Genomic DNA, 14776 nt, shown 5'->3' on the forward strand with positions numbered 1-14776 from the left:
AAGCACTAATAGCTCGCAACATATACTCCCACCACACGGGAAAAATCCGAAGGATTGGTGCGATGAACGATGAAGAAGCACGTCGAGCAAGCGATGGTTGGTGGAGCAGGCACAGATGAGGACGGTGAAGATGCAGCGCGGATCCCATGATGAACAGACGAAAGCAGCAACAGAAGAATGCAGAAGAAACGTAGACACGCAGATCCGACGAAGTCCAGACGTGGCGCATCTCCGGGGCCGGGCAGGATGCAGGAGCAAAGGGGGAAAAAAAAGAACGAAAGAATAAGTAACAAGAAAGAAGAAACAAGAAAAAGAGGAACAAGTGGGGGGGGGGGGAAGGAGGAGGACAAAGGAAAATCCGGATCGTATCATAACAATAATACAATGATAAGTGGTCTGCAATCAAAATGTTTACAATAAAAGAACAAACTTGATCAATAAATATATATATATAAAGAAGGTAACACAGATAACGAATATAATGAGAGGAGGTCAGGCGTGAAAAGATTAGACAGTGGGAGCTGGAGGGAGGGAGAGCAGAAACCAGAAAAAAAGGGAGAAAAAGGAGGACTGGACAGCAAACGATACCAAAGAAACAAGGAAAAAAAAAAGGTATAGCAGGCCCGATCGCTACCCAACTCCCACCCTAGAAAGAAAAAAAAAAGGGAGGGGAGGGGGCCTTAAGAATGGAACGGTTTTAACATAGAAAAATGAGCTTTTTTAATGTCCGTGGGGGTATGAAGAGATTGAAGCTGAGCAGTATTAGGGGATGGAAAGGAAAGAATACGAAAAGGGCCTAACCAACGTGGGGAAAGTTTAGCGGAAACATTTTGTGAAGCGGAACTAAGAGGATGGTTTTTCAGAAGAACTTGGTCAAACATCTTAAATTTAGGTTGAGAGACCCGAGTTCTACAAGCTTTCCTATGTACTTCCCTCGCCTGAAGGAGCTTGTCATATGCCTTTTGCAATTGGGAATGGCTGAGGCGATGAGGAGGGGTGTCCAAGAGGGAGGGCAAATCCCACGTAAGAGACAAAGGGGTGTTCAATTCACGGCCAAGAAAAAGTTTAGCAGGGGAAAAACCCGTAGAGGAATTGATGGTCGAATTTAAAGCAAGCACAAAAGATGGAAGTTCAGTATCCCATAGCTTCTGATTATTGGAGTGAAAAATGGATAGGAAGGTTTTCAAATTCCTATGGTACCGTTCAACAGTGTTGGCTTGAGGATGATATGGAGAAGTACAGATTTTTTTGATACCTAATGAAAAACAAAAATTATAAAATAATTTCGACGTGAAAATGGATGCATTGTCAGAAATAAGAAATTTAGGGAGGCCAGTAATTGGAAAAATATGGTTAGACAAAAGATTTATAACAATTTGAGAGGAAATATTTCGCAAAGGGCGAACAATGAGAAATTTGGAGAAACCATCTAATAAAGTAAAAATATAAGAATTTGATTTAGACGATTTGACAATAGGTCCGACAATGTCAACATAATATTTCTCACAGGTGTAGGTAGCGGGAGAGGCGGCAAAGGTGCCATAAGGAAGGTGATTCAATGGCTTATGGCGTTGACAAGAGGCACAAGAACGCACCCATGAAAAGATATCCTTGCGCATTTGGGGCCAATAGAATTGGGAGGCAAGGCGTGCATAAGTCTTAGCTCTCCCAAAATGTCCCCCTACAGGAGAGTCATGAAAGTATTGATAAACCATGGACCGTAAACTGGAAGGAAGAACAAGGCGAGGAGTGGCCTTGGGAGTAGGCTTAAAAATGAGAAGTTGCTGCTGATGACGAAACGGGCCAGAATAATTAGGGGAAACCAGGTCACGAGAAATTTGTTGGCAGTAAGGATCAAGCTGTTGATGTTGTAAACACGATTGAAAAGAAAGCGGAAAATTAGTTAACGAGGAAACAGAAAAAACAGAATTAACAGGAAGTGAATCGAGCTCAGAGGGTTGGAAATGAGGTTCTTCAAATAAACGAGATAAAGCATCGGCAACGGAGTTGTTATATCCAGAGACGAATTTAAGAGAGAACTTGAATCGTGAGAGGCGGAGTAACCAACGACCCGTACGACCAATTTTCGGGGCATTATGGAGGAGCCAAGAAAGAGCCTGATTGTCGGTACTAACAATGAATGGGCGGTGGTCAAGATAATCAGCGAAGTGTTCAATAGAGAGGATGAGGGCAAGAGCCTCTTTTTCGTAGGTAGAATATTTACGTTCGGCAGGGGATAATAGACGGCTAAAATATGCAATAGGGAGTGTGCAATCATTAATAGTTTGTTGGAGAACGGCGCCTATAGCAATATCAGAAGCATCAGTGGACAATTCAAAGGTGACGTTAAAATCAGGAATCTGGAGAAGAGGTGCATGAGATAATTTAGTTTTTAAAAGATCAAAGGCAATTTGTTGTTGAGAAGACCAAAGGAATTTAACACCTTTACGTTTAAGAGCATTCAAAGGTTCAGAAATAGCAGAAAAATTTGGAATGTATTTGGCATAGAAACCGACCATTCCCAAAAAAGATCGTAAATGTTTTAAATTAGAGGGAGGCGGAATTCTAGTAATAGCAGAAACCCATTCAGGGTCAACAGCAATACCATCAGAACTTAAAATATGACCCAGAAATTTAATAGAGGTTTGAGCGATCAAAACCTTAGACGGATTTACGGTTAAGCCGACGTTGCGGAGACGTGTAAGGACTTCGCGAACGTGGGACAGATGAGATTCAAAATCGGGAGAAAAAATCAAAATATCATCAATAAAAGGGAAAAGATATTTGTACTTAATATCAGAGAATAGGGAGTCGACGAAGCGTTGCATAATTTGGGAACCTAAATTCAAACCGAAAGGGACTTTTTTAAATTGGTAAAGGCCATTAGGGGTAATAAAAGCCGTATACCGGGAGCTAATGTCATCCAACGGGAGCTGGTTGTAGGCCGAATTAAGATCGAAAATCGAAAAAAATTTTGAACCGGAAAAATGTTGAAATGCAGAGTTTAATTTGGGCATAGGATACGCATCATAAACAATTTTCTCATTCAACTTACGAAAATCCACAATAAATCTCGCGGAGCCATCAGGCTTATCAACCACAAAGGCGGGAGAGGCGTAATCGGAAGATGATGGAATAATAGTACTATCATTCAACATTTTCTGTATTAGCTGATTTAAAACCTTCATCCGAGGAGGACTAAGGAAATATGGAGAGGAGCGAACAGGGGTGGTATCATTAAGATCAATATGGGCAAAAAAATCCCTGACAGTACCGAGCTTAGGGGTGATGACGTCCGAAAATTCAGTGAGCAAAGCTTGAACTTGATCGGAATGAATAGAATTAATTCTAGGAAGGGGAGAATAGAAACGAGAAGGGTAGTCGAGAGTATGAATTAAGGGAACAGATTTATCAGAAAAGGGAAAAGAAACTTTAGAATGCGCGGAATCAAGAAGAAGACCAGTATAAGCAAAAAAGTCATACCCCAAAATGATAGGGAGAGATAAAGATTCAGCGATAAGGAAGGTAAACGGCCAGGAAAAATACTGCATTTTAATATGCAAAGAAACCGTACCAATAATATTCAAAGGCTGATTAGAGACAGAAAGACAACGTGTAGAGGTAGGAAGATAATGTAAATGGGGATCTAATTCGGTTAACAATTTATAGAATTGATAGCTGATAAGAGAAACAGCGGCACCTGAATCGAGAAGGGCGACAGAAGGAGAGTTATTGGCAGTAACTAAGATATGACAAGTAGGAGGTAAAAATGAAGCCAAATTTGAAGTGGATTGGGAAGATGCCGTTAATACAGGAGGCAGATTTTCCCCATCAAAGCGTCTACTGCCTAGCGACGTGGGTGGAATGCGTTTCCCGAAAATGGAGTAGTACACTGACGCGCAAGGTGGCCGGGCAGTTTGCACCGATAACAAATGATAGGAGGGCGGACAGCGTGAAGGGAAGGTGCGGGTAAAGCAGAATATGAAGAAGTAGAAGGAATAATCGGAGGAGGAACAGATGAATAGAACGAACGATCTCCTAAAGAATTTATAGTGTGCTGATGGGCTAAATTATAAAGTTGCAGAAGAGAAACAGGAGGAGCTAAAACGTTAAATAGCATGCGAAATGAGGGAGCCGCGTAAAACTGTATAATGGAAATTAATTCCTGGGTATTATGTGATATATTCAAAACATCGGTATAAGTTATGATAGAGTCAAGATAATCATGAGCAGGTTCATTAGGTAACTGATGTCGTCTAATAAATTCATTACTCAATTTATAACGTACTTCCAGGGGTAGAAAATAATTATGAACAGCGTGCCTCAATTCGTACCAGTTAGAGAAGTTGGACATATTATCAAGCCAAAATGTGGAGAAAAAACCCGTGGTTTTCGTGGAGAGAAGACCAATCAGTTGAGGAAAGGAAGCTACTTTAATATTTAAAAATTTACGGGCTGAAAATAACCAGATTGTAAGACTACGAGGATCTGTTGCCGATAACTGGGGGACTTGAAGTAAAGATTGTTTAATAATCTGAACATTGAGAGAACTATCCACCGAAGTGGTAGGAAGAACAGGGGAGGGAGGGTATGGAGGAGGGGGAGGGGCCATAGGGTATCGGAAGGGAGGTGGTTTACTCTCGTCAGATGTTACATCAGGCGCATGATCAGTAGAAGACGGAGAGACTGAGGAAGGAGAAGAAAACGAAATTAAATTGGGAACAGAAGGATTTGGGAGTGACAAATTTTGAGGAATTGGTGAAGACAGTAGAGAAAGGTCATCCCCTAAAGGGAAATTATCTGAAAAACAAGCCATGATATACAGAATAATCAAAGAAAAGGACTAAAGTAAAGGGTAACTCTGCTACCATATGTAACGTTCTTTGTACTTGATAGCGTCTTTGCTTACTATCAACTTGCTAGAAATAGCGTTGTAATTGAGACTTGCTTTCAAAAGGGTGCCCTTGATCGGGACACTAGATAACAAAATATCAAAGTACTCAGAAACGGCAGTACACAACCGCGCAGAGTGCCGAGAAGCGTGCAACATGAGAATATAACAGTTCAATACATTGTGTCAACATTACCGTAAACAGTGCAGCTTAGAGCTCCATACATGTGCATAAATAAGTTAAAAGGCCGCTACCCAAGAGAATTGCCGTGGTAGGTACCAGTGAAAACAAAAGCATTAAGGGAAAGGAACTCGAGGAAGAGAATTTTGGAAAACAAGTTTGAAAATAACAATATATATTATACCAATCTCAAAGGGGTAACAAATTATATTTTACATCAGAACAAATAGAATGAACCAGCATATGTCATAATAAAAGCGTTAAGTTTGATTTTAAGATACGTAGGTGATACAAATTTTAATTACATCGTCATAATCGAATCCCTAAGCACCAATCACTACAATCTTTGGACATATGTTCCGACACTTCAATTAGGGGAAAAAGAAAGGGAATGGGGGGGGGGAGACCCATAAATTCAGAAATCAGTTTCTTTGCATTATATTACACAATATGCTAGAAGGGAGGTACATCAATAAGGTTTCAGGCTCGTGCCAGTAGAATAGAAAGTTGGTAGTGTGATACACCTGCAAGATGAGCTCACAAATTGATACAGTGTTTACAATAAGACATTGTAATGCAACCTCATGGCAAACAATTCAAGAGATTCAGAATTGAAGTAAACCAATCTCGAATTTCAGGGAGTGATCCTATCGGTAGATTAAAAATAAAAATAAATAGGAATTCTAACAAGTGATCCCAGCAGGGATTAAAACACACACGCATGCGCAGAAGTGATAATAAAATAGAAGCTAACCAATGAACATACAAATTAAATTAGCAGACCACATCTTTTGAGCAAGCACCATTTTTACGCAAATTAAGCAGATAGATGGGGTAAGAAAAGAAATAAAGATAGGTACAAGATAAAGGATAGAATAAGGAAATAAGAAACGGAGGAATGGGATAGGATAAGGATCTAGCCGCCAAGTCCCCAGCGCTAACAGACGCGATGCAAGAGTTCATCTCAGAAAGCAGGAAAGTTTATGGACTAGAATAGTAGATCAGCTGTCCAGTACACCATTTTACACCACATTTTAGGAATATAAATGTCCAAAAGGCAGAACATTTGCGCTGCTAGAATACTCAGATGTGTCCTGAAGGGACCAAAGTTCAATTTTCGTTACTCGGCGAAGCCCAAGTATAGCAAGGTAGGGCACGTTAAATGATAGAAAGAAAGTGTGTCTGCTCACCCTTGACAGAAGTCCAGCACGAAGTTTACAAGTAAAATGGACACGGACCAGCCGTGTGGAGAGTTCCAGCTCCCACTGTCTTCAACAAGGTTATACCACAACTGACCTCCCAAATAAACGACACAAGGCCATATATATATGCCAGCGGGGTATATCGAGAACATACTATAGGTGTGACGTCAGAGTGGATGCGCCATAGAGGCGAGCAGTGACAGCAGTAGTACAAACAGCGGGGAAGCCGACAGTTCGTAACAGCAGACGGAGAAAAGAGCACCAATTCGACGGGGAGATTATTATTATTATTATTTTTTTTTTAAACGTAAGGTAAGCACTAATAGCTCGCAACACACTCATGTAAGAAACTTCATCGTTCAATATTGTTGCTTGTCATTCATAACATACGGTGTTAGGGGGTAGGAGTCACATATATCTTGTAGCAATTGAGAATGATATGTCGAACCGGTATACAGGGCAACGTGGAGGTCGGCATGCGGTTCCTCGTCGAAATTCACGAAAGTTTATCTTGCAAAACCTAGTTCCACCAATAGGTTTTATAGAAATGCGAGTTAAGAAACGAGGCTCTGGCACCGCTGTAACGGCGTGCAGCGTGGCCTAGCACAGGTCGCATGAACTCGGCGCACTGCCGGAGCTGTCTCATTAGCTCAGTGACACGAGGTAATGCCATTAATGCCGGTTGTGCGGACGCGGCGATGTTCGAGTCACGCTAGTGCCAACTTTTTTCAATTAATGTATCACGACCACTTCGTTTCGTCCATGGCACAAATAAAGCCAATACGTAAAAAAACGGATACAGTAACATCGTCTCTATCCAATGCAGTACAAGGAAACACAATAGAGTACAGTAGGTAGTCTACACTGGATTACCCATTATGCCACGCACAATAATTCCATAGTGTACGTGTGACGTCCAGTCTTATCTTCACGGAGCCGGTACGTAAGCTTACGAGCAACGTTCACTTCACAGCAGATGTCCAAAGCGACCACTTTGCATTTGAAAACATTTCGCCACTCACTGGAGCATACTTTGCCGTATCCTACGCAACACACCTGCATCCACCATTGCCGATGCAGAATGCACGCGAGCTATTAGGTCTTGTAAATCCATGGGTGGAGTACTATAAACATGTTCTTTTAAGTGTCCCCACAAATAAGAATCTAGTGGATTAAGGTCCGGGTAACGTGGAGGCCAGAACATTGGACTTCCACGACCAATCCTTTTCCCTGGAAACGCTTCATTTAACCAGTTACGCATAATCATTCCAAAGTGTGGCGGTGCACCATCATGCTGAAACCATGGCTGTCGCCGAACACCAAGTGGAACGTTTTATAAAGCGTCAGACAAACTATTGCCCAGAAACCTAAGATAGCCGAGCGCATTCAATTTTTCCGGCAATAGGTAAGGGCCTCCCACGATTCCAGCCCACAGGTTTATACCAAAGTGCGCCTGAAAGCCACTGTCATGTGTTTCGACTATTGTCATGTGAGAACAGGATGTCATGCTTACAAACGCAGTTACACGACGGGAACTAGGGACAGACGGGCAACCGTGCAACAAACCACGGCTCAATTCAACACAGGCCGTGCTAGACACGTCTTCCAGTGGACAATCCGTAGGAACATGAGCTCTATGGGGTATGGGAGCCGGCGCCGCACACGGGTGCCACTGTTAACCCAACGTCATCGGGCACAACGACGCGCATTTGTCGCCAGTCACAAGCGATGGACACTGGAACAATGGCGTGACGTGGAATGGTCGTACGAATCACGATTTCAACTGCACCAAGCCGATGGGAGGCACCGTGTATGGTGCAGACCACATGAAGAGATGGATCCCGCCTGCCTCGCAGGTGTGGTCCAAGGCTCTGGTGTCTCTTATGGTCTGAGGTGCATTTTTCTGGTATGAAATGGGCCCCCTAGTTGTTCCGGAAGAGACTTAAAATGGTACGCGGTATGTTGAGCTGCTCGGAGACCATCTCCTCCCATTTTTGGCCTTCCAGCGCCCAGACGGTTCTGCGGTGTTTCAAGATGATAACGCGCCGCCACACCACTCCCACGTCGCTCGAGAATGGTTCCAGGAATATGCAGCGGAGGTCCAACGACTGCCATGGCCACCCAGGAACCCCGATATGAACCCTATCGAGCATATCTGGGATGTCCTGGAACGCAGGCTCCGTGCCAAGGATCCTGCACCCACGAACAGACCAGCATTGGCGGCCGCTCTGCAAACGATTTGGTGTCAGCTGCGTCCAGAGGACTACCAGGGACTTGCCGACTTACTTCCACGGAGTCTCACTGCAGTTCGCGGGGCCAGAGGAGGCCCCACACGCTATTAGGTGACTATCCTCTGACATTTGCTAAGTCAGCGTACAAGGTCTAGGTGTTTGTTTGTAGTTTATTTCATTGATTTTTCATTTGTAATAATGAATTTGTATGCAAAAAGCAAAAAGCAAAAAGCAAAGTCACCTCCGCACAGGCCATGAAGGCCCTTGGAGGAGTGGAAGGTAAAGACTTTCACCATTATTAACCTCGGCGCGTGATGGGGTAGAGTGGTTAGCTCTACGCCCGGCCGCCTTTGCCCCCAGGAATTAACCTGGTACTCATTTTTGGTGTAGACTGAGTGAACCTCAGGGCCATATGCACCTCCGGAAGTGGAAATCTCGTTTCTTAAATTTTACGACTTCCTGACGGGGATTCGAACCCACGTCCTTCCGGTATTTGTATGCCATACGCTAAATAAATAACGGCTCTAAAGTTCCTTTTGTTCATTAAAATCGAGACTGCCGTGGCAAAAATGCATCATAATGTCATCCACATTTGTCATGTCCACAGACATTTATAGGAACCCAGTCGGGTGAAGCTTAGGGTTATTGTGGCATGCGACTACGAGGGTGATATTCTTACGAACACTGTAAATAAGGGACAAACACTAAAGAGTGACTGCTATCTCCGATTTCTGCAACGATATCTGCGTCCAGCTGTGCGGTGCGAATGTCCACGTCTATTACGTTATGATCACCCTATCGTGTTGTATGATAACGCAGTGTCATGTCGCAAACAGTGTCAAGCTCTTGTTGCAACGATGGCATTGGGAGGTCTTGGAACACCCTCCGTACTCACCAGACATGTGTCCTTGTGAATTCCACTTGTTACCTCCGAAGTTGAAGGAACCCCTCCGAGGCCACCGTTTGGTTGACTTGGCATCTGTACTCTGCTCAGTAGGGCGCTCCGTCACTGTCATCAAGGTAATAGACACCGGGCGATTTGGCCGTGCGCGTAGAGGCGCGCGGCTGTGAGCTTGCATCCGGGAGATAGTAGGTTCGAATCCCACTATCGGCAGCCCTGAAAATGGTTTTCCGTGGTTCCGCTTCCTTCCAACTCCTAGGCCTTTCCTATCGCATCGTCGCCATAAGACCTATCTGTGTCGGTGCGACGTAAAGCCCCTAGCAAAAAAAAAGGGTAATAGACTTTGTGGTTGACTACACTAAAGTAATGTAATGCATTTGTACTGTACTTGTTGGTTCATTAAATATTACATTCTACCAATATCGCCAATACTTTGCTTTCTTTATATACGAGGGATGTAAACAAAGTCACCATACAGGCCATGAAGGCCCTTGGAGGGGTGAAAGGTAAATACTTCCACTGTCAGTACTTGTAGGGTACAGGATTTAGTTCTACGCCTGGCCACCTTTGCCCCCAGGAGTTAACGTGGTACTAATTATTGAAGCAGGATCAATGAACCTCAGGGTCATATGCACTTCCGGAAGAGGGAACCTCGTTTCTTAAATTTGTCGATATCCAGAAGGGGAATCTAACCCGGGACATTCCGAGTGAATGAAGCACACCTTTACCTCCTCCGCAAGACACCATCTGTATATATATAGTGCCAGAGTAAGCATGATGGCTTACTCAGGAAATGATATGAGTTAGGTAATCGGAACCAGGCACAGAGAGAGACTATCTTGAAGCCAGTAGATTAATAAGAACATTTTAATACTGAGTTTTTCTAAGTCAAGGGTCTGTCACATTTTAGAGTATGACATTAAAATCACCCAATTTATCTTCGTTTGAACATAATTATGTTTCTTATGGAATGCTCCAACACTCCGTCACCGGATTAATCCCCAACTACTATCACCATGGCTTGGAAAATTTACAGTAGGGACTAAGGTTGAGGTTCCCGACGGAAGATCTATTCTTGTAGTTCTGGAGTATTTGAGGAATCATCTCACTCAATAATAAATGTAAGCAATGTATGCTGTGCAATCTTTGCTTTAGAAGAAAATGCTAAAAGTTCACTGCTTAACACTGATTTTACTCGTCTAATGTGATTGATTCCACATGTAAACTATCGAGTTGAGTTCCAGAGAAAAATATCACAAAGTTATATTTCACCCGTCTCACGCGATTCACTCCACAAGTTAAAGAATTGTAACAGGTTATTGCACCATCACCGAATTATATTCAAAATGTTATATCACTTTCTAGATATCTCGTCACAGGTCCGTTGAGCTTACTGTAGTAGAGTATTTTCAAATAGAAGTTCACTTTAATTTATGGCCGCTTCAGTAGGCCCTGCCTTGCATACTCTGTCTCTCTTGTACTGTAGTTGCCACGTTGTTAATTATCGCGTTGGTTGTAGTTTTAAACTGTATGGAGCTAAGAATTGCGTTGTTGTGTAATCAACTAAGATTCCTTTATATTTATGGGCTGTTCCTAGTATAACATCTGTCTTATAATGTGATTTTAGCTGTATAAATTGATGAATAAATTTAAACAGAGTGACGACAGCTGACGACAACAGTAATGACAGCCGGAAGCGAGTTGAACACGCCATCTTTGCCACGAATATTGCTAGCTCTGTTATATCGGATTAACTCAAGGAAAATAGCTTACTTCACACGTCCTTGGTTTGTATTTAACAGTACAGATACCGAAAATTTGTGAACTACACATTTCCCCTGCTATTTATGAGATATATCGATAGTTCACATCCTTGTATACAGAACGTTTACATAATTTAAATGTGTACAATTAATTTTGATTCTAAATCCATTGATTTTGTAAATATTTATATCCTGTCCCCACAACAGAGTGTTTATGATTTAGGAAAACAAAATTTTATATGTAATATAATTAATATTACTGTAGACTACTGGATTTGCGCCCCACCAACTATGTTTGCGCTTCTCAGAGCCACTGTAACACACGTAAAACAGTGCTTATTACCGTCTTTAGTATTGTTTAATATCAGATATGTTCTTGTGCTATGAAATCGTCCAAAATTTTAAATCTCGCAAAACGCAAGAAAGCAGCCTATTTTGGCCACATCTTCCGAAAATGTCAGTCTGATGAAACTGATTATAGAACTCAAGACTGAACGAGAACGTGAATGTGGATAGTGGTTCGACATCCACAATACAACACTGGTACGCTAAGTGAAAAATAGAACAAAACACTCGCGTAATTTATTTTATTTTTTCACGATACGGCACCATAGAAAGAATAACTTTCTTGTACTGTATTCATAAATTTACATGCAATTTATATAGGTTAGTATCCACTATGAGACTTCTTAAGTAAGTCGCCTATAAATATTTGTATACTGTTTCTCACAACAGGCTTCTCCTCAAAGAAACTCTCTCAACACAGAAATAAACCACACTTTTACACAATTTTTTGCCTAGAAAATAAAATAACTCACCGATTTTTCCGTGCATACAGCTTCTTTGAATGAACCCAAAATTACACTTTCGATCCACTCAGACGCGGACACTATAGTTCCAAGACACGGAGAACCTGAAAACAGAAATAGTCGTATGAAATATTAGCTTATATTCAACATATCTTCGACAGGCAGAATTCTAAAGTATGATCTACAAGTTGAAATTTCATTTCAATAAAGAAAACAAAATAAAAATGTATTACTTTGTACGAATAATCGAAAACAAACAATGATTACATAGATCCCAGGCCTTCAACTGAATGTTCAGCTTGGTGGCCTTCAACTCATAGGGCTCTTGGGTTATATTTCCCGGTCGATCGGGGGTTTTATATGGGTATATGTAACTACTCTGTACGTGGCAAAAGTTTAAATTTAAAGGGCGTCTGGTACAAAAGAAAAACCAGAAATCATTAGTTCACCAGAACGCAGTACCTTCTTAGAAGTAGAGAAAGCGAGGGTAACAAGACGTAACACTAACTACCTGACAGAGGGTCAAATAGAATGGGAACTAGGATGTATGAATGATGGGGGGGTATTTAACAAAATAGGAAACGAAGAGGTGAACAACTGATGGTCGAAATGGACACTTTACCTTTGCTGAGAGTTGCACTGTATTTCACCGGCACATGAAGTCCATGTAGACGGTTTTAAAAAATATACAGGGTGCGGCAGAAATACCTGACGAATTTCAAACGTAAATAACTCGGCAACGCAACAATCCATTTAAATATTTATTACGCAGTTGGAAAGAGTAGTGTTTGCCATTTGCGTCACATGCACATACACACTAGGTTTTTAAAATAATGTCATCCAAATGCCGACTGTCCTGTTCGATGCACCTCTGTATCCTTTCCCTGAAGTTCCGCATGACTCGCTTGAGCATGTCTTGTGGTACTGCCTCGATTTCTTTACGGATGGTAGCTTTCAGGTCATGTAGTGTTCGCGGTTTACGTCGGAAGACGCGATCCTTCAAATATCCCCAGAGAAAGAAATCGCACGGGGCGAGGTCAGGAGAATGGGTTGGCCATGGAACGTCACCCCGTAAGGAGTCGGCATTTTTGAAATACGTCTGAATCACGAAACCTCGGTGTTCACCACTCCACGCCATGCTAGCGACAGTCTGGCTGATTGACTAGCCCGGGCGAGACGATGCACGTGTTTTCCAAGGCCAAGGCCAAAACCGCGCACCACGAGAATAACACTTGTTTGAAAGCTGTGAGCAATACAACCTTCAGTTCGCTCCAATCTACTGTATGTGACATAAATGCATAAATGGAAAACCCTGCTCTTTCGAACTGCGCAATAAAATTGTGAATGGCTTATTGCGTTGCTGAGTTATTTACTCTGAAATTCGTGAGGTATTTCTGCCGCACCCTGTATGTATACGGTATATATACAGCAAGACAAGAGACTATTATTAGACGAAGTTAATACTGCTTGCAACAAGAGAGGACTGAAGATAAACATTAAGAAAACCCAGTTCATGGTCGTCAGTAAACGGCAAGACGTCCAGGTGTAGCTCACTCTCGACGATGAACCCATCGCTAGGATTCACCAATACCAGTATCTAGGATGTTACCTCAACCAGAAATGGGACTGCAGCCAAGAAATAAGGGTCCCCATTGAATATGCCAGAAGCATCTTCATGCCGATGAAGAAACTGCTCAACAACCGCAACCTCAACTAACCCTAAGGCTCCGTCTGGTCCGTGCCTACATATTTCCCACGTTACTGTATGGAATGGAACGCTGGACACTTACTCAAGCCCTCTGTAAAAGACTGGAAGCATTCGAAATGTGGGTGTACAGACGGATGCTTCGCATTTCGTGGACGGACAAAATCCGGAATTCCGATGTATTGGATCGAGCTGGAAAGAAGACTGAAATCATGCTGACCATTAAAAGGCGGAAGCTGGAATACTTCGGCCATATAATGCGGAATGATAAGTACAGAATCCTGCAGCTTGTTAAACAAGGAAGAATAGAATGACGTAGGGGTCCTAGTAGACGGCGAACTCTATTGATGAAGAACCTCGTAGACTGGAATGGGTTGGACAGGATGGCTCTGTTCCGCGTCGCTGCATCCAAATTCAAGATCGCCATGTTGATCGCCAACCTTCGCTAGAAGATGGCACATTAAGAAGAAAAAGAAGAAAAAATTGAAGTCGGTTTGAAACTATCTATATACGTAGTATACTGTACTGTATATATAAGTTAAGGTATAAAAATAAAATACACGTGAATTAATGAGGCACTTCCAGGCCTCCTAGAAACTTAAAACTGGGTACCAGAGAAGCTGATGACTTCAGAATCCCTAGAAAAATAGAAAATTTTCAAAATACTCTGAGGGGCCTCGCTGGGAGTCTCCAATTTGGGGCTCAGCATAAGAATGCAGTCGGATATATTTATCCTAAACAATAAGCTAATAAAGTATTGTGGCGACGTTTAGTAAATTCACAGAGGCTTGCAGACTGAACGCTGAAAGGCATAACAGTCTATAATGATGATGTGTGTATGTATGTATGTTTGTATGTATGTAATAACCTATAGGTTTCATGGGCTTAAAACGTTCCTGAAAGTCCTAATTTTTAATCCACTCCCCATATCAAGATGGCGGCATAATCTGCCAGGCGAGGTAGAAAATTGGAATTTTGCAAAATTATAGCTTTTATCCTGTAACCGACGGAACAATTACGAGATGTTTAAAATGTTTATGTTTAACCCCCAAAAATATCGAAATATGGAGGCAATTTTAAAGACGGTGCAGAC

At 42.2% G+C, this 14776-nt stretch overlaps 1 protein-coding gene across 1 annotated transcript in view; it reads right to left on the bottom strand.

The window, feature by feature from the left end:
- The window catches only part of LOC136867115 (chondroadherin), a 1785188-nt gene extending 1773106 nt beyond the window's left edge, over positions 1-12082 (bottom strand). Inside the window, exon 1 of the mRNA XM_067144219.2 lies at positions 11988-12082. The gene's annotated coding sequence lies outside the window, so the exon portion shown is untranslated. The remainder of the gene's footprint in view (positions 1-11987) is intronic.
- Between the last annotated feature and the right edge of the window lie 2694 nt (positions 12083-14776).

The sequence above is a fragment of the Anabrus simplex genome, chromosome 3, assembly GCF_040414725.1.
Source record: "Anabrus simplex isolate iqAnaSimp1 chromosome 3, ASM4041472v1, whole genome shotgun sequence".
Taxonomy (NCBI): domain Eukaryota; kingdom Metazoa; phylum Arthropoda; class Insecta; order Orthoptera; family Tettigoniidae; genus Anabrus; species Anabrus simplex.